Source organism: Pseudorasbora parva, chromosome 13 (genome assembly GCF_024679245.1).
Source record: "Pseudorasbora parva isolate DD20220531a chromosome 13, ASM2467924v1, whole genome shotgun sequence".
Lineage (NCBI taxonomy): Eukaryota > Metazoa > Chordata > Actinopteri > Cypriniformes > Gobionidae > Pseudorasbora > Pseudorasbora parva.
Window position 1 is genome coordinate 39,245,026 of NC_090184.1, and position 20,010 is coordinate 39,265,035.

The following is a 20,010-nucleotide window of genomic DNA, read 5'->3' on the forward strand; positions in this document are numbered from 1 at the left end:
ATCCATTTAGAACACCTTAACAAATGTATAGCAACACTGCATTGTGCCAGTGAGTCATTCATAGCCAAAACCTACTCATATTTATGCCCTAGAAACCAGAAGAACACCTTAGCAACTGCATAGCAACACCCAGACAACCACCCATGACACACTAGCATTGTGACATGACATGACACATAGCATTGTTCTGGTGAGTTGGGCACAGACACACACCACTCACATTTGTCCTTTGTGCGTTGGTAAACAGTCAGAACACCATGCCAACTGCATAGCAAAGCACTAAAACTTCTGTTCTGCCGCTCCTCGGATTTGGAATGCCCTACCCGACCATCTGAGGGCACCTCAAGCTCTTGAGACTTTTAAAAATGGACTTTTTGGGCATTATGTTTATTGGAGCTTATGTCTTTTAGCTATTAAATCTATTCGTTTTTTCCCATTTTTAAATGATCTTAACTGTAGCACTCTGAGATTTGTTCCAAATGTAAAGTGCAATACAATTAAAATGTATTATTATTATTATTATTATAAAACACTTATAGAACACCTTAGAAACTTTATAGGAATCCCCTGGTAACCAATGACAAACACCCCAGAAGTGTGCCAGTGAGTTTTGCACAGACAAACGCCACACATATTTGTCCTTTATGCTCTAAACATTCAGATCTATGGCAACTGAGTAGCAAAGCACTAGACACCACTTCAAAACACCTTAGCTACTGCTAAGCAACACCATGGCAACCACCCACGATGCACTAGCATTGTTCTGGTGCACACACAATGATGCCAGTAACTTAGCTATTTAGTAACGCATTACTCTAATCTGACTACTTTTTTCCAGTAACGAGTAATCTAACGCGCTGCTATTTCCAAACCAGTAATCAGATTAAAGTAATTTATTCAAGTCACTGTGAGTTACCATTTTAGTCATTTTCCTTAGTAAAAAATGTAAGAATATATTTTTGCTTTCTTCTTGTGTCTCTGGGAGTATTTTTTCAGGAAATATTTTTTAATTTTAACTTAAAATGTCAGGAGATAAATTGTTGACGTTACTGTTAAAAATGCACTTCCAATAAAGTGAGTGTTGGCAAAAACGGTTGTCATTTCTATGTTGAGGCGGCAGGGGTGTTGTCGGCAACTGCTGAATGTAACTTGTAATCTTATTAAGTTACTTTTAAAATCAAATAATCTGTAAAGTAACTAAGTTACTTTTAAAAGAAGTAATCAGTAATCATTACTTTTTCAAAGTAACTGTGGCAACACTGCGCACACACCACTCACATTTGTCGTTTGCACTCAGAAAATGATCAGAACACCATGGCAACCACACAGCAAAGAACTAGAAACCACTCGTAACAACTTAGAATCTGCATAGCAACGCTCTGGTAACCATTGACAAACACCACAGAAATGTGCCAGTGAGTTGTGCACAGACAAACACCACTCATATTTGTTCTTTATTCTCTAGCAACTAGTCAGAACACTATGACAACTGCATAGTAACACACTAGAAACCACTCAAAATACCTTGGCTACTGCATAGCAACACCCTGGCAACCATCTACAACACACTAGCATTGTACAGGTGTACCAAATATGATGAGCCTTTTATGAGGGACCACCTTCCTAAAATCCATCAGTTTTTTTAGGTATGAAAAAATTATAATTAGTAAGCGTGACATTATAAATACAACATATTGTTTCCAAACTTAATTCAGCTATACTTATTGTTGGATGTACAAACCTGAAGGAGAACATTTTGAATCAAAATAATTTGTATAAGCAACTTTCAAAATAAATGTATATAAGCAGCTTACGTTAAGAACCCCAGTGAGCAAGATAAAGGGGACTATAGTAAGAACAACGCACTAGAAAGACACAAAGCAAACATATACAATTCTGGAAAGTACGGCAAGAAAGGTGAAAAACATTTAGAAATGTTCGGTAGACTTTATCCATTTTTGCTTTGTCTTTTTATTCTCTGAAATGTTCTGGGGACCCCTTAGAAACTTCTGGAGGACCCCTGGGGGTCCCCGTACCCCAGTTTGAAAACCCCTGCTCTAGTGAACTGTCAGAACACTATGGCAACTGCATAGCAAAGAAACCACTCAGAACACCTTAGAAACTGCATAGCAACGCCCTGGCAACCATTGACAAACACCACAGAAATGTGCCAGTGAGTTGTGCACAGACAAACACCCCTTGTGGTTCACTAGCACCACTATAAAACCACCTTGCCTACTGCATAGCAATGTCCTGACAACCACCCGCAACATACTAGCATTGTGCTGGTGAGTTCTGCATGGTAAAACACCTTTTACATGGTCTTTTATTCCCTAGAAACTAGTCAAAATGCCATGGCAACTGCATAGTAATGCACTAGAAACCTTGACTAATATTATAGGCGAAGTAGTTAGTGAAGTAGATTCTTTTTTCTTGTAGTTATTTGCATTGTGAGCATAAGATATATTTAATTTTTACACTATAAAAGTTAACAACCCAATAAAAACCTCATTTGTGCATATTGATATGATATGTCCACTGTCTCGTCTCATTCTTGCAGTAGATTGAGTGCGAGTATTTATGTGAAGATGTTTGCTGCGTTTATGAGACCTTGCTGCAGTCATGGCTTCTAATGACTGTCATAGCGCCGCAGACCGCCTGTTCTCCCCGCCTCGTTAGGGCTCGACATTGACAAAATAGGTCATTGTAATTCAGTATATGCTAAAGGACACAGGAGCGCTGGAGCGAGGAGAAAGGAACCCATGAGAGAAACCAGGATCACTGCAGGACTCTGGTTCACATTGGGTTTGAAAGGCATATGAAGTCTGGCTTTGCACAATCACATGCAAGCTTCTATTCTCAGTTATTATGAATTTTTTAACAAGGTTTTCTTTTTTTTTTTTCTTAAAGCAGCCTAATTTTCCTCCCCTTTCGTCTCCACTCATTTTTGTTATACAGAGGAAAAGGTCATTGTATAAGTAGCACAGAAAAATATCACTGCAGAACAGGGGTATTTTACCTCTTATGAAACCAATATTCAGACACTAATTAACCGTTCTGTCTCAGGCTTTTCTGAAACCTGCTCGAAATGACAGTTTAATTATTGCAGAATGAACCAGAGATTTCCAATTGATATGGTGATTCAGGCCATTTTCAAGAATTGACACCATTTATGTCCCCATGACTTACTACTGATATAATTAACAGGATTTTGAGATTTTCCACTTACAAAAATCAACCCCATTATTTGAAAGCTTCGGTGTTATATAGCCTAGTGTTCAGTGTGGTATAAAACATTGGTTTGTTTTTATATCAGCACATTTTCAGTTCCCTATTAATCAAAATTACATTTTACTGATAATAATTGACTTCTGACTTTATATCTCACAATTCTGACTTTATATCTCACAATTCTGACTTTATATCTCACAATTCTGACTTTATATCTCACCATTCTGACTTTATATCTCACAATTCTGACTTTATATCTCACAATTCTGACTTCATATCTCACCATTCTGACTTTATATCACACAATTCTGACTTTATATCACTCAATTCTGACTTTATATCACACAATTCTGACTTTATATCACACAATTCTGACTTTATATCACACAATTCTGACTTTATATCACTCAATTCTGACTTTATATCACACAATTCTGACTTTATATCACTCAATTCTGACTTTATATCACACAATTCTGACTTTATATCACACAATTCTGACTTTATATCACTCAATTCTGACTTTATATCACACAATTCTGACTTTATATCACACAATTCTGACTTTATATCACTCAATTCTGACTTTATATCACACAATTCTGACTTTATATCACACAATTCTGACTTTATATGACACAATTCTGACTTTATATCTCACAATTCTGACTTTATATCTCACCATTCTGACTTTATATCTCACCATTCTGACTTTATATCACTCAATTCTGACTTTATATCTCACAATTCTGACTTTATATCTCACAATTCTGACTTTATATCTCACAATACTGACTTTATATCTCACAATTCTGACTTTATATCACACAATTCTGACTTTATATCACTCAATTCTGACTTTATATCACACTATTCTGACTTTATATCTCACAATTCTGACTTTATATCTCACAATTCTGACTTTATATCTCACAATTCTGACTTTATATCTCACAATTCTGACTTTATATCTCACAATTCCGACTTTATATCACACAATTCCGACTTTATATCACACAATTCTGACTTTATATCTCACAATTCTGACTTTATATCACTCAATTCTGACTTTATATAACTCAATTCTGACTTTATATCTCTCAATTCTGACTTTATATCACTCAATTCTGACTTTATATCTCACAATTCTGACTTTATATCACTCAATTCTGACTTTATATCACACAATTCTGACTTTATATCACTCAATTCTGACTTTATATCTCACAATTCTGACTTTATATCACTCAATTCTGACTTTATATCACTCAATTCTGACTTTATATCACTCAATTCTGACTTTATATCTCACAATTCTGACTTTATATCTCACAATTCTGACTTTATATCTCACAATTCTGACTTTATATCACTCAATTCTGACTTTATATCACTCAATTCTGACTTTATATCTCACAATTCTGACTTTATATCTCACAATTCTGACTTTATATCACACAATTCTGACTTTATATCACTCAATTCTGACTTTATATCACTCAACTCTGACTTTATATCACACAATTCTGACTTTATATTGTTAGGGGTTACAGTTTTGACCCATAGACCAGATATGCGAAATGAAGACCAGGAGTCAGGATGTTCAATCATCGGAGAGAATTTTACTGAAGAATAGTTTGCAGCTTCATCAGTAGAGTCAGCTTCAGAGTCTCTCAGGGCGGTGTCAGGCCAGACTCTACTCTACACAAAATTACCACACCAGTTATACCAATTTCAAGGGCATGATTTACATCATTACAAACACGTGGAATATTACTGATTGGCATAAAGTCTAAACAATGTGTCACATGAGAATAGATAGGAGATGTTGTTGTTGTTAATCAGGATGTATACATCAGACAATCCCAAGATTGGGGTAGTGTTGACTTCAGGGGAGTCCTAGAAAGACGCCAAGAGGTCTAGGGTGTGAGAAAAGCGGTCCAATCCATTCCATAGACCTGCACAGAACATGTAACACACACACACACAAGACTCTAGGGCACATCTCTCCTCCAAGGTTAGCGCAGCAGTGAGCTTATCAACAGAACAAGATATCAACACCACATGACAAACAAATCTCCAGAAAGAAAAGTATGACTAATGTCATCTACCTCATTCTATAAGAAATATAAAGAAATATAAAGACAAAAATGTACTTCTATCAATGGGAAAAATCACACTATATAAATGGGAAGAAAATCACAATTGGGAGACTCAAATCCTCCCACCCCTTCCTTTCCTGGGGTTAACAACAGGCAGGATTCACCTCTTGGAAGTTCTAACTTTCTCTCCAAGGCCCTGTTGGTCAGGACCCAGAGATAGAGGTCAGGCTATCTATGTCAGGGCACATAGATAGGGGTCAGACTGTCTTTGTCAGACCGTCTCTGGAAAGCAAATTAGAAACCATACAGCAGACATAGAGTCAAAATCATATTAAATAATAGTTAAACGTATTAATGATCAAATAAAATTGATTGTCAAATGAATTCATTATTTTGAAAGGATAATAACTGATTATGAAATTCATGAGGTTATTAAAAATCATTCAAAAGGATAAGATGCATATGATGAAGATGCATATGATGAAGAGGCAAGGGTGTCGGCCCACTCCCCCCTTCAATCCCCCGTTTTAAGACCAATGTGGGGTCCAATACCGCCACGTCTGGTCTACAAGTGAGGTCTCTATGGAAGGTTGAGTGGTGACTCATGCTTCCCTGACGGGTCACACTTGTCTCTTCACCTCATCACGGACATGCTGGCCACTAAAAAGACCAGTCCCCATTCCGAGGCTCTCACACCTTCCACTCACATTAGGGGTACAACATGTTTCTTTGTCAGCTCGCTTCTCAGATTGTTCGTTAGTGTCAGCATCCTCCTGTCCTCCTCGGCAGGATTCAGCTTTCTCCTCAGCAAGAGGACCTGCACAGATAGAAAAGACTAAAACGAACACACACATCCAAACAGTTAAGTCAACGGTTAGTTTGAGCATGTGCAGATACATCAAGGCAGTTGCATCTGCAGTAGAGTTCTTCAACTGGAAAGCCTCTACCCATCTGGAGAACAAATCAACAATCATTAAGATGTATGAAAAGCCCCCACTAGGGGGTAGTGGCCCTATGAAGTCAATCTGAAGATGGGTCCATGGACCCTGGGGATATGGGGCGTGACCTAAGGGGATATTTAGCTTAGCTGAAGAATTAACCTTAAAGCAAACTAAACATCTGCAAAAATCCCTGCTGGAAGCTCTCATCTCTGGCCACCACCATGTTTTAGAAATCATTGCATATAGTTTCTCAGTCCCAGCATGTGCCAACCCTTGATATAACGACATGAGCTCGGTTTGAGCAGAAACAGGGCAGACAAAACGTTCATTGAGTTTCCAAAGTCCATCTGAGTTCATCAGTGCACCAAGTTTTGTCCATTGCTCTGTTACTTCAGGATCTTTATCCTGTGCATAAATGTCTGGGGGTGGCTCACTCTCCTGGGGAGAGATAGCCATTACACTCACGCATGTCTCTGTCTGTTGTGCAGCCTGCCTGGCAGGAGCATTGGCAGCTTGGTTGCCCTTGGATTCTGGGGCGTTATCAGTAGAGTGTCCTGTTCTTTTGATAACAGCTCCTTCTGCAGGAAAATCACAGGCAGACATGAGTTTCTGTACCTGCTTTTGATGAGAGATGGGTAGACCAGGGGTGGTAGGGAACCCCCGTTGTTTCCACACAGGTCCGAAATCATGGACAGTCCTGAAGGCCTTGCCGTATTGAAGTGTACGCGTGAGAGTGACCAGATCTGCCACCTGAGCCCCTCCCCCTGAAATAGAGTCACATTCAACAGTCTCATAATGTTCGTTTACCACAGCCCAGCCTGTGAAGCGTTGTCCTTGTTCATGAAAACTGGACCTGTCAACAAACAAGTTCATGGCATCAGATAGTGGTTCGGCCTGGAGAGGGCTCTGGCTGTCGTTCTCGATCAGATGGACACAGTTGTGGGCAGTTCCTTCTTCTGGAAGCAAGGAGGCAGGGTTTACAGCATTTTCATTGTCAATTTGAATTTCCACATTCTTCCTCAGAAGAGTGGTTTCCCCCTTTGCTCGTCTTTGATTTAAAATAGAGCTCAAGCAAGTGTTTGTCAGTAACTTCAAAATCTGATGTCTTGTGTGCAGTATCACCTTTTGATGTCTCACAATGTCCTCCGTGGTTTCCACAGCCCATTCTGCACAGTCACATGTCAGCAGGCAGGGGTGCTGACCTGCCATAGAAACAGGAATAGGAACAGAATAATATCCTACCATTCCATAGGAATTTCGGCCTGGAACTCTCTGGCCAAGGCCAGCAGAGTATGATCGGGTTCCCACCCATGTCCACAGGTGAAAAGGTTGGCTGCTGTCAGCATGTCTCAGTGCTGGGGAGGAATTAAGAGTTTCATTGATACTCACGAACGCCTCCTCCATCTCCTCCGTCCAGTCGATCAGGTCGGATCCAGGTTTTCCCCCTTTATGAGATTCTGTGAGGGGTTTAGACAGTTCAGTGTATTCAGGAACATACTGGCGGCAGTAATTCAGAAGATCCATTACCTGCCTTAGACCAGTAACCATGTTTGGCTTTGGAAGTTCGACGATGGCTTTGACTCTTTCTGGAGTGATTCGTTGGTCGTGCACCCCGACAATCTGCCCTAAATAAGTCACTTCGGGCAGTGCCAGCTGTGCCTTTTTCAAGTTGGCTTTGAAACCCCCGTCTTTCAGAGCATTCAAAACAGTTCGTACAGCAGTTAAATGTTTGAATTTGCTTGGGCTGGCAATCAGAATGTCATCCACATATTGTAGGACAAATGATCCATCATTTTCAACAGTCTTTCTTACCGGATCAATGAAGGATGCCAGTACCTGATGAAACAGGGTTGCAGAGTTGCAGAATCCTTGTGGCAACCGGCACCATGTCCATTGGCGACCCCTGCAGGTGAAAGCAAACTTTCCTGGGTCCTCCTTGGCTAGAGGGCAAGTCCAGGAAGTGTTAGAAATATCCAGTGCAGTGAAATAACAGTGTTCAGACCCTATTTCATAAAGGATCATGGCAGGGTTCGTGACAAGGGGGTGCATCTTTTCAGAAGCTGCATTTAACGCGGTGAAGTCTGTTGTGAGACCCCAAAAGTTGTCACTCTTTTTCACGGACCATATCGGTGAATTTGTCGGAGAGGTGCATGGTATTATGATACCCTGTTTGCATAATCTGTCTACCACACTCTTCCCAACCTCTCGAGCCTCATTTCTTAAAGGGTATTGTCGTTTGGCTACATGCATGGGTCCTGGGATGCTCAGTGACTGAACTTGGGCAAGCTCACAATCAAATGTATCTTTTGCCCAAACATCAGGAAATTTAGCAATCAAAAACTTCCACTCAGGTTGAGTTTCAGTCTCTTTGTCAACATCAGTCACTGCACATCTCTGTTTACAATGGTGGCCAGATTGAGGTAAGGGAAGCACGTTCAGGCTGCCTGTGCCTGATTCAAGGACAATGGAACAGTAAGTTTTATAGGCTATGCGAAAACGGTCAGCATATTCTAAAGGGCTTTCCCCTACTCTCTGTTTGACCTGGGTTACACTGGTCCAGGGGTATGACCCCTGACCTAACAGTTCTTCAACCTCATACTTGTAAGTGGTGTAGGCCTCGCAGTACTCAGTCCAGTCTGAAGGAGCGAAGGGGTGGGGTCTAATTGTTTGTACAGCCTTCAGTTTACTGGTAGGAATTAATCCTTCCACCAGTGCTTGTATGTCAGCAATGCCCAGATTTTGTTGTCTGGCAATGGCTTCTATCTTATCCCATAAAACTTTATTTGGGCTGTACAGTTTGAAAGGTTCTATCCCCGCAAGCAAACTATTTTTCTCAGCTGGGGTTAGTCTGGTCAATGACCCATATTCATGCCCAGCCCCCATTTCAGTGTTCTGGTCGTCCCACTCCGAATGTCGGATTGGGGCGGCAAAGACTGTTTTTCTGGGTTTATATGCCTCAACAGAGGACAAGCTGATATTTTTGACCTCTGTGGTTAATTTACTTTTTGCTTGTGCGGAAAGAACCTCTGGGTTGCACGGGGGAGGGATTTCAACCTGTGCATTCAATATTGGGCGTGCCTTTTCATGCGGTCCCTCCTCTCTGTTATCAGGAAGTGGGGCGGATCCCTGAGTGGGGGCCACCTGCACTTCCTGGTAAGAGTCAGTTGGGATAGAGGGAGGAAGAGACTTGGCAGCATTTTCTACTTTGTCACAAAACTTTCCCAGCCCCTTATTAAAACCTCCCTGATCATGGCCCACCTGCACTTCCTTTAATTTTGCTATTCTGTCACGTGCATCCAGGTCGTACCACTCATTAGCCCCATTAGGGATTGATTTCATTGGTACGCCTCCCATTTTACAGCGAGCACAAATGGCTATAAATTTGGGTTTATCTGACGCCTATTTGGTTTCTAAACAATCTTTTCTTGATCACAAAAAAAAGGTTTTTAGCAACGTAAGGCAATGAATCTTATTTTTATCCTCAAATAAGTTTTTAATAGAATAGAAGTGATTTCTACTCATGAAACCACAAAGTACCTTTTTACTCCTGGTCACATATACTGGTCCTTACCAATTTGGGTCTTATTTTATTCTACTCGGTATCGTTCCAGATGCATCCCTGGCAAACAACTCCTGAATCTATTTTACTTGTTTAAACAAGGGGATCCCTTTATCTGAATGGAAGAGACTAGCGCAGGTTTGCGATGCCTACTGGACTCACACACCGTTCCAGGGACGTACTCCTGTAGGGGTAGTGACTGCACTCAATGCCCACCGGGGACCCCTTTCTTAAGTACGCTTCAATGCACTGCCTTCTACCGTTAACCGTAACGATGCCATCAGCGACTTTGCTTTATACTATCACACAAGTATAATTAACTCCTCACTCCTATCGAAGTGAAGCTCTCTCGTTCCCCTTTACCAATCTTCCATTCAGATAACCTTATCCAAACAATAAAATAAATAAATACTACCTTATTTGTTGTTTTGCCAGGGGTGTCACCAAGGAATTATTGCCCGCGCATCCTCCACCAAAAACTGTTAGGGGTTACAGTTTTGACCCATAGACCAGATATGCGAAATGAAGACCAGGAGTCAGGATGTTCAATCATCGGAGAGAATTTTACTGAAGAATAGTTTGCAGTTTCATCAGTAGAGTCAGCTTCAGAGTCTCTCAGGGCGGTGTCAGGCCAGACTCTACTCTACACAAAATTACCACACCAGTTATACCAATTTCAAGGGCATGATTTACATCATTACAAACACGTGGAATATTACTGATTGGCATAAAGTCTAAACAATGTGTCACATGAGAATAGATAGGAGATGTTGTTGTTGTTAATCAGGATGTATACATCAGACAATCCCAAGATTGGGGTAGTGTTGACTTCAGGGGAGTCCTAGAAAGACGCCAAGAGGTCTAGGGTGTGAGAAAAGCGGTCCAATCCATTCCATAGACCTGCACAGAACATGTAACACACACACACACAAGACTCTAGGGCACATCTCTCCTCCAAGGTTAGCGCAGCAGTGAGCTTATCAACAGAACAAGATATCAACACCACATGACAAACAAATCTCCAGAAAGAAAAGTATGACTAATGTCATCTACCTCATTCTATAAGAAATATAAAGAAATATAAAGACAAAAATGTACTTCTATCAATGGGAAAAATCACACTATATAAATGGGAAGAAAATCACAATTGGGAGACTCAAATCCTCCCACCCCTTCCTTTCCTGGGGTTAACAACAGGCAGGATTCACCTCTTGGAAGTTCTAACTTTCTCTCCAAGGCCCTGTTGGTCAGGACCCAGAGATAGAGGTCAGGCTATCTATGTCAGGGCACATAGATAGGGGTCAGACTGTCTTTGTCAGACCGTCTCTGGAAAGCAAATTAGAAACCATACAGCAGACATAGAGTCAAAATCATATTAAATAATAGTTAAACGTATTAATGATCAAATAAAATTGATTGTCAAATGAATTCATTATTTTGAAAGGATAATAACTGATTATGAAATTCATGAGGTTATTAAAAATCATTCAAAAGGATAAGATGCATATGATGAAGATGCATATGATGAAGAGGCAAGGGTGTCGGCCCACTCCCCCCTTCAATATCACACAATTCTGACTTTATATCTCACAATTCTGACTTTATATCTCACAATTCTGACTTTATATCACTCAATTCTGACTTTATATCACTCAATTCTGACTTTATATCTCACAATTCTGACTTTATATCTCACAATTCTGACTTTATATCACACAATTCTGACTTTATATCACTCAATTCTGACTTTATATCACACAATTCTGACTTTATTTCACTCAATTCTGACTTTATATCACACAATTCTGACTTTATATCACACAATTCTGACTTTATATCACTCAATTCTGACTTTATATCACACAATTCTGACTTTATATCACTCAATTCTGACTTTATATCACTCAATTCTGACTTTATATCACACAATTCTGACTTTATATCACACAATTCTGACTTTATATCACACAATTCTGACTTTATATCTCACAATTCTGACTTTATATCTCACAATTCTGACTTTATATCACACAATTCTGACTTTATATCTCACAATTCTGACTTTATATCTCACAATTCTGACTTTATGTCTCACAATTCTGACTTTATATCACTCAATTCTGACTTTATATCACTCAATTCTGACTTTATATCACTCAATTCTGACTTTATATCACACAATTCTGACTTTATATCTCACAATTCTGACTTTATATCTCACAATTCTGACTTTATATCTCACAATTCTGACTTTATGTCTCACAATTCTGACTTTATGTCACACAATTCTGACTTTATATCACACAATTCTGACTTTATATCACACAAGTCTGACTTTATATCTCACAAGTCTGACTTTATATCTCACAATTCTGACTTTATATCACACAAGTCTGACTTTATATCTCACAATTCTGACTTTATATCTCACAATTCTGACTTTATATCACACAATTCTGACTTTATATCACACAAGTCTGACTTTATATCTCACAATTCTGACTTTATATCTCACAATTCTGACTTTATATCACACAAGTCTGACTTTATATCTCACAATTCTGACTTTATATCACACAATTCTGACTTTATATCTCACAATTCTGACTTTATATCACACAATTCTGACTTTATATCACACAAGTCTGACTTTATATCTCACAATTCTGACTTTATATCACACTATTCTGACTTTATATCTCACAATTCTGACTTTATATCACACTATTCTGACTTTATATCACACTATTCTGATTTTATATCTCACAATTCTGACTTTATATCACACAATTCTGACTTTATATCACACAATTCTGACTTTATATCACACAATTCTGACTTTATATCTCACAATTCTGACTTTATATCACACAATTTTGACTTTATATCACTCAATTCTGACTTTATATCTCACAATTCTGACTTTATATCACACTATTCTGACTTTATATCACACTATTCTGACTTTATATCACTCAATTCTGACTTTATATCTCACAATTCTGACTTTATATCTCACAATTCTGACTTTATATCACTCAATTCTGACTTTATATCACACTATTCTGACTTTATATCACACAATTTTGACTTTATATCACTCAATTCTGACTTTATATCTCACAATTCTGACTTTATATCTCACAATTCTGACTTTATATCACACTATTCTGACTTTATATCACACAATTTTGACTTTATATCACACAATTCTGACTTTATATCACACAATTCTGACTTTATATCTCACAATTCTGACTTTATATCACACAATTTTGACTTTATATCACTCAATTCTGACTTTATATCTCACAATTCTGACTTTATATCACACTATTCTGACTTTATATCACACTATTCTGACTTTATATCACTCAATTCTGACTTTATATCTCACAATACTGACTTTATATCTCACAATTCTGACTTTATATCTCACAATTCTGACTTTATATCACAATTCTGACTTTATATCACACTATTCTGACTTTATATCACTCAATTCTGACTTTATATCACTCAATTCTGACTTTATATCTCACCATTCTGACTTTATATCACTCAATTCTGACTTTATATCACTCAATTCTGACTTTATATCACTCAATTCTGACTTTATATCACTCAATTCTGACTTTATATCTCACCATTCTGACTTTATATCTCACAATTCTGACTTTATATCACACAATTCTGACTTTATATCACACTATTCTGACTTTATATCACTCAATTCTGACTTTATATCTCACAATTCTGACTTTATATCACACAATTCTGACTTTATATCACTCAATTCTGACTTTATATCACTCAATTCTGACTTTATATCACACAATTCTGACTTTATATCACTCAATTCTGACTTTATATCTCACCATTCTGACTTTATATCACTCAACTCTGACTTTATATCTCACCATTCTGACTTTATATCACTCAATTCTGACTTTATATCTCACAATTCTGACTTTATATCTCACAATTCTGACTTTATATCTCACAATTCTGACTTTATATCACACAATTCTGACTTTATATCTCACAATTCTGACTTTATATCACTCAACTCTGACTTTATATCTCACCATTCTGACTTTATATCACTCAATTCTGACTTTATATCTCACCATTCTGACTTTATATCACTCAATTCTGACTTTATATCTCACCATTCTGACTTTATATCACTCAATTCTGACTTTATATCTCACCATTCTGACTTTATATCACACAATTCTGACTTTATATCACTCAATTCTGACTTTATATCTCACCATTCTGACTTTATATCTCACAATTCTGACTTTATATCACTCAATTCTGACTTTATATCTCACCATTCTGACTTTATATCACTCAATTCTGACTTTATATCACTCAATTCTGACTTTATATCACTCAATTCTGACTTTATATCTCACAATTCTGACTTTATATCTCACCATTCTGACTTTATATCTCACAATTCTGACTTTATATCACTCAATTCTGACTTTATATCACCATTCTGACTTTATATCTCACCATTCATAGTCACAATTTGCTTTTTTATGTTTTATTCTGTGGAAACAAGAATCTATATATATAAGCATATACATTCTAAGTTAAAATAGCAATTTAGGATTTTTCTTTTTACAAGTCATCTGGTGTTTTTGGGAAACCTGTTTGAAAATAGACAGACTGGCTTTTCCACAGGGCGCGCTATTGGTGGGTTTAACACGAAGACAGAAACGATTGGTCGTTGCTTGTTGATCAACCCTGTTGTGGTTTGATCGGTAGAAGGACTATCCAATTGCCTACTGTCAGGGTTCTGTCACTTCGGTCTAGCTTTCTCTTGGCTTCGTGATAGAGCCCTGACACTTCTGTATTTTGTCATGTATTGTGCTTATGAGTTTTCATTGGCTGCATGTTCATGTCACGTTTGGTGTGTCACATTTGGTGTTTCAAAACGGGGAGGAGCTGCTAACAGCTGGAGCGGTTTCAGGGGAAATCAAGTCAACACATTGAATAATGCGGCGCGTTTCAAGGCACTTCAGTGGACCTTTAATCTCCTTGTGTTTGCAGTCCTGTGCTGGATTGTCGTCGTATGTACCTCATGTTTCCCTGTTTGTCAAGTCAAGTCAAGTCAAGTCAAGTCAAGTCAAGTCAAGTCAAGTCAAGTCAAGTCAAGTCAAGTCTTTCCCCCCTTTGGGGTAGTTTTTGTTTATCTTGTTTTATTTTATTTAAAGGTGCACTATGCAACTTTCCGTCCACTGGAGGGCGCCTATTCAAAACAAATGCGTAGTTTGATGACGCAAAGTTTGAGCGCAGCATCTTGGGACATGTGGTCTTCACCTCACAGCCGGTTGAAAATAGGACTCGGGCAGAAATCACGTTCATGCATGCGGTTATTAACGTTACTGTAGTGTAAAGCAGAGCAGGACCAAGTGTTGTGGAGCTGAGCATGGCTGCTGGAGCGATTGTTAAACAAATACCCGCCTCGCGAATACCGGGACTTTTATTATGACGGGACGGGACGCACCGTGCGCCCGCACTTCCGCTTTTCCGGTCATGATTATGAGGTAATGCAGCTCTGTTTATCATATTAGATACATTTAAGTGTGTTGAAAATGATGTTATGATGTTACTCCGTGTGTTCACTTGTTCACACTGCTAATAGTAAAGCGCTCCTGCCAAATAAAACCGAGGGTAGCGCAGATATGACGCAATTGACAGGCGACTTCGTCAGACACTATGCTGAAACGTCCCAGTCCTTAGTTAAAAAAGCAATTTTCTCACAATTTACAAATAGTTGGAAACATTTAAGATATTGTAGATACTCAATTGAACAAATATATAACACCGGCCTAGTGGTTTTGGGATATTTTACTGCAGAAATACTACATAGTGCACCTTTAATAAAGCCCATTCCTCTTGCAATTGAGTACTTGCTCCTTTTCCATTCAACAAACCCTGACACCTACAGAGTCATTCGAATAATGCCAGTTGATCACGCCTCTTGTGCAGTAGAAAATACAAAGCAGACTCCCCAGACCAATGTTCAATTTTAAATTGAGCTTGGTCTGGTGATAGACAGCTTCTCTGAGCAAAGTTGTCACTGAGGCACTAACAGACTTTTTTCTGGATTTTCGGGAGGAGACTGGAGCTTCAACTTTAATTTCTACAATTTTCTACAATCTTACGCAAGACAAAGATGTTTACAATCAGCCCTTGTACTTTGTGTCTGAAGTGGGAAAATATGCTCTATTCAAAGTTCCTTTTCAATGATAATTTCAGCAGTAACCTTTTCAAATAGAATGCCAAAAAAACATTTTAATACACAAAAGGCATAGTTTCTAAGAACAACCAAATTATCAGGCCTCTCTGCACAATGATAGTGAGCTGTGTTTGCAGCTTTGACAGCAGTTCTTAAAAACTAAACCTCAGCAGTTATTAAACCAAACAGAGGAGTCACGTATTCAGTCCCCTGATATGCGTTTAGGCCTTAACACCGCGGAGAACGCTCATTTAATCTAGGATTATTGTTGCTAGAGTTGAGGATCCATGTTGAACAGACAAACCGAGAGCGCTTACAGGTGGTGGCGTAAACAGACTGTTAATTGGAAGTTAATGAGCCTTACTGACGATCTTCATCTGTGGGACCTTGGGTGAGGCGCAATTAAAGCAAACCTGCAGCATGCAGCAACTGAAGTCCATTCAGCGCAATAAAAACCAGCGACCCGATGCTCGGGTCTCTTATGAGCCATCTGCAGCTGCGCCCAAGGCACCAGGACAATAAAACAAGGCCTTATGCTCTCAAATATCATTTATTCGACAGTCTCTGCTTTGTTATTTGAAATTTACAAAGAATAATTTGATTTTGGTCTCGCAATTTTATTTCCCTCTGAGTTCTTATTCATCGTTATTCTGAGTAGTAGGCTATACCCTAGTGTATACTTCACATTCTAGCAAATGTAGTATATAAAGAGAATATGCTACTATCCTGAACACAGCCACAGTTCATGAACTAAAAGTTCTACCCAGCCAAACTTTCTAAAACGTGCTTTATCTTCAGAAGGTTATTCCAGGTTCGTCTCAGCTGCATCTCTTCATAATATCAACAGTTCTTGCCGTTTCTCTCTGTAGCTCACGGCGCCGACATCGTCAACACGTTAAAAGAAGCCTGACGCTTTCATCGTTCTTTCTGCTTGCATCTCAGAAGAAATGAAAGTAATTTTTTTAGGAGGATTGTAGGGCTTGGTTAATCAGCGTTGTGTGTGGGTCGAACTGCGCCTGAGTCTTAGCCTGGCTTTAATTAATACCTATTCTAATATCTCTCCTTCCTGAGGGCTGCCGTCCCGGAGGAGGCATGACATACAAAACAGAGTCCCTCAGGGATTTGTTTTTGTGCGTGTTAATTTTCACATTCTCACACCAGGAAGAGGCGTGTATTATTTCATCCAATTTTTGAGGTTGAGAAGAAAGAAGGAAATAAAAAAAGGATTATTTATGGGTATATTGGTCTCTTTGCTCGATCATGTGGGATTTTTAGTCTTGATTTTTCTTTTTACCAAGTAAATGGTTTTTAAATTGCAGCGCTTGTATGGTGAGACTAACATTCAATTATTGTTAACCTTTTTTTGCTAATTCTGTACTTGCATAGGCATGCTCTGGTCCAGTTCTGCCCACTGTTGCCACTTTTTTTTGCAGTGGACGGGGTCGGCATGGGCACCCTGACTGGTCTGTGGCTATGCAGCACCATATGTAGTTTAGATGCACTGTTTATTCTGACACCCTTCTATCAGAACCAGCATTCACTTCTTGAGCAATTTGAGCTCCAGTAGCTCGTCTGTTTGATTGGACCACACGGGCCAGCCTTCACTCCCCACGTGCATCAATGAGCCTTGGCCGCCCATGACCCTGTCGCTGGTTCACCACTGTTACTTCCTTGGAGCACTTTTGATAGATACTGACCACTGCAGACCGGGACCATCTGTCACCTAGCCATCAAAATTTGGCCCTTGTCAAACTCGCTCAAATCCTTACGCTTGCCTAACTTTGAGGACAAAATGTCCTCTTGCTGACTAATATATATTATATTGTTGGCTCTTCTTACATGCTTTAAGACAAATCATGTGAAAATTCACAAGTCTACACCATTGCTAAGTATTACCTCCTTAACACTACAGTGAACCAAAGACTCGGTTTGAAATCCCTGGTGTTTCTGATGTCACAATCTACCTTTTAACCAATCAGGTCAACGTGCGGGCAGGCTTTAGCATATCATTAACTATTTTCTGAAGCAGGGGAGTCTCAAGAGAAGCCAGGTTAGCCCAGTGTATTCTTTACTAGCAAGTTATTTAGCAGCAGTTCTTCTAACATGATGGAGTGTGTAGCTTTTTATTTCTTAAACAACCATCTAGGAAGACACATCATAGCCATATTCCAGGATGACAATGTCAAGATTCATCCGGCTCAAACTGTGAAAGAATGGTTGGCAGGGAGCATGAAGAATACTTTTCAAAACATAAAATCAATGGAAGTCTCTGAATGTGCTGGAAGAGACTTACAGAGTGCTGGACTCTTGCAATGTCCATTCAAGATCTTGACCAATTGATGAAAACATTTTGTTTTTCCACCAAGAGGTGCGTACACACACACACACACACACACACACACACACACACACACACACACACACACACACACACACACACACACACACACACACACACACACACACACACACACACACACACACACACACACACACACACGTTGTGTTTCATGGGGACTTTCCATAGGTGTAATGATTTTATACTGTATATTTTATCCCCCTACACTGCCCCTAAACCTACCCATCACCGGAAACATTCTGCAGTTTTACATTCTCAAAAAACATCACTTAGTATGATTTATAAGATCTTTGTGGGGACATTTTGTCCCCATAACGTAGGGTTTACTAGGCCCCACTCACTCACACACTGATAAATATATAGAATAGAACTATTGACTGATAGACAAATAGAAACTGACGAACTGAATATTAGACAAGGTAAAGAACAAAATAGCCTTTTATTCATTTTCATATTAGTTCCGAGTCTTTTTTGTCTTTATAAAACAAGATTAATATCTATCACATACACAAACAAAGTAGAATGTGCAGATGAAAAATAGTTTTGTCTCTTTCCAGTACATATAATATAGTATTTAGATAGTTCAGAAAAATAAAAGCCTCTCCGTCCCTTTATGAAATAAACTCCCAGAGAGTGATTCTCATCTGGGAAAGGGAGCTCAGGCCGCAGAGATCTGCTTCCCAACAGTCCAAGAGTCCTTCAGGACCACATATTCGTTCTTCACACAAGTAGCATACTTTTAGCTTTTTTGTTTTTTAACACAAACATATGCGTAGCGCAAGATTTCCCAACACATTATTGAATACAGAATACATGAAGAACAGTTCCCACGTAACATTTCAAAGAGAAAACAACAAGTGAAAAGACTTATTACAGCATCTGACAACTGCAGATGTTCAAATTCAGTAACTTGAAAAGCAAAATGAGGCAAATGTCTTAACAGTTTCGAGCCACAATAATTTCAACTCCATCTCCAGTTTGGTGCTTGGATTTGTGACTTCATAAGCAGGTAACAAGCATTTAACATGTTTTCTCAATGAGAAATACTGAAAGGATCGACTGTCTTACAATGGAAACTTGTACATGGTATGAAATCTGTGCTGGTATTAGGAAATAATTTAAAGACTCCTCCACAAAGGAGAAAAAGCATCCCAGCCAACATCTCTATGGTCCAATCAATTATTCAATAAATGGCTTTATGTAATGTCATTTGCATAAAGGTTTCAGAGACTAGAACATTTACACATGCTGGTTACCAACAATCATTTTTTACATTTTTTTTTTGTTGCACAATTAAAACTTGCACAAATACAATTTCTGCACAATTTTGGTTCTAATGAGGGAATAGTGTGTAAGGGTGGGGGAACCTTTTAAATTAATATTCATTTGGAGCTTTTCTCGTTAGAAGCACAATAAATCTTACTCCGCATGAAAATATTCTGGGATGCTTTTAGAAATTTTTTTTTTTTTAAGCTATTACTACCAAAATAGTTCGTCACTGGACGAGCACATTCCCAGAAATCTAACTTTAAGGCCTATTTAATGTGGTATTAAAATAC